Here is a 1,648-nt window from a genome sequence, read left to right on the forward strand (position 1 = left end):
CCTTCTTTTTATTAATTATTTATGTACACTGGTAAAGATTAGCCATTGTTCTCATAACAAGCTGTGCCATGCATCCATATTTATTTGTTGGTTAGTTTGAAATTGACTGAAATTAAGTTCCTTACTCAAAAAATTAATTTGAGACTCACCTAGTTTTAAACTGTCGTACCTATAATGCACAAAACTCTTATTTTTACTGGATCTGAGAGAAGCGATGAGTAAGCAACCTTAATCTCAATTTTGTTTTTTGTTCTTTTATTGTCATTGCATTAAGGCCCAAAGATAAATAGTCTAATGTTTTCTTGAATGTTCATTTCTAACTATTCTTCAAATCTTTGTTCACTTTCCTTATACTAGGTTGCTTAGTTAGACAACGATATGGTGAAAATGGAACAAACCAAACCAAAAATTGCATAAAAGCAGTCCAACCATGACATTTATTTACAATTGCAGCTATCAATATATACAGTACGCCAGTCCACATATACTTTATATGGGCCATCTGTACATTTGCACTTTTTATCTCCACATTTTTGGCCCATTCATGGTTTCTATACAAATTTATTACTGTACAAAGCGCCATTTCAAACTGATAAACAACCAGAATAAAGAATTTTTCTACATGCATTCTGGGACGGAGCCATATGACATGAGAAAGTGTCATGTGCAGCTCCTTTGAGAAGGTTGTACTGGCAGAATCCCATTCTATTCCGGCCGAAACCTTATCAGATTAGGGAGTGCATCTGACTGAAGATTCTTGATATCAGATGCAGTGACCTTACAGGACTCCAAGGAAAGTGAGCGTAAATTCTTCAAAGGCTTCAAATACTGCAAACCCTCACGGGTTATGCAAGAATTTGAAACATTTAAAGACACCAACGCAGTCAGCCCTACATTTAAAAAAGTAAGATGTGACAGTTAAAAATAAAAATCTATATTTAATCCTAACTGAAATTATGTTTTTGATTGGTAAGTTACACAAGCACCAAATACGTCTTGAACCCATGACCTCACCTCTCACAGGTCCAATGACCATGGTTTTCGAGCTACCACACTAAGTCAAATGTATTAATATATATACCCTACATTTGGGTACAATGTGATAAATATTTCAGAATAGTAAAGATGATGCAGTTTAGGGCTTTTTGCTATGAACATAGGTTGGGCTGAACCACATTAATTCTCTTTCTTTTTGTTCTTTCTACAATTTTTGTCACTCACAATCCCAACAACATTTCTAATAGACCTAAATTCCAAATATAACTTTTGCCTGCTTTTACACACGCAAACTCAGTTATACAAATGCCAGGACCAGCCAAGTGGGATTTAAAATGGAGAAACAAACATAGGTTAGACCACACAACCAGCAGCCTTAATCACACCTGGCTCCATTAATACCACTAGTATACCAAGATAATTATATTCAAGAGAGCTACTGCAGAAACACAAATTAGTGAAGAGAGACAGAAGATACCAGAAGCCAATTCCAATGTTTTATCTGTCAGGTTGTAGTTTTGTGACAGATTTAGCAGTGTCAGGGAGGCAAGATCTTTGATATTCTTCACACCAGCATCAGTTAATCCTCCACCACACATTTCAAGGGATTGGAGATTCTTAAAGTCTGTTTGGTATGAAAACACATAGGAGT

The 1,648-nt window shown here is 35.6% G+C and overlaps 1 long non-coding RNA gene across 1 annotated transcript; it reads right to left on the minus strand.

Moving 5' to 3' along the window:
* Window positions 1–409: 409 nt before the first annotated feature.
* LOC136065987 (uncharacterized) lies at window positions 410–1,641 on the minus strand. The gene is made up of 2 exons (XR_010627541.1): window positions 1,475–1,641; window positions 410–890 (listed from the first exon to the last, which is right to left on the minus strand). It is a non-coding gene; the product is annotated as an uncharacterized LOC136065987 (long non-coding RNA).
* Between the last annotated feature and the right edge of the window lie 7 nt (window positions 1,642–1,648).

Source organism: Quercus suber, unplaced genomic scaffold (assembly GCF_002906115.3).
Source record: "Quercus suber isolate HL8 unplaced genomic scaffold, Cork oak 2.0 scaffold_1480, whole genome shotgun sequence".
Classification (NCBI taxonomy): domain Eukaryota; kingdom Viridiplantae; phylum Streptophyta; class Magnoliopsida; order Fagales; family Fagaceae; genus Quercus; species Quercus suber.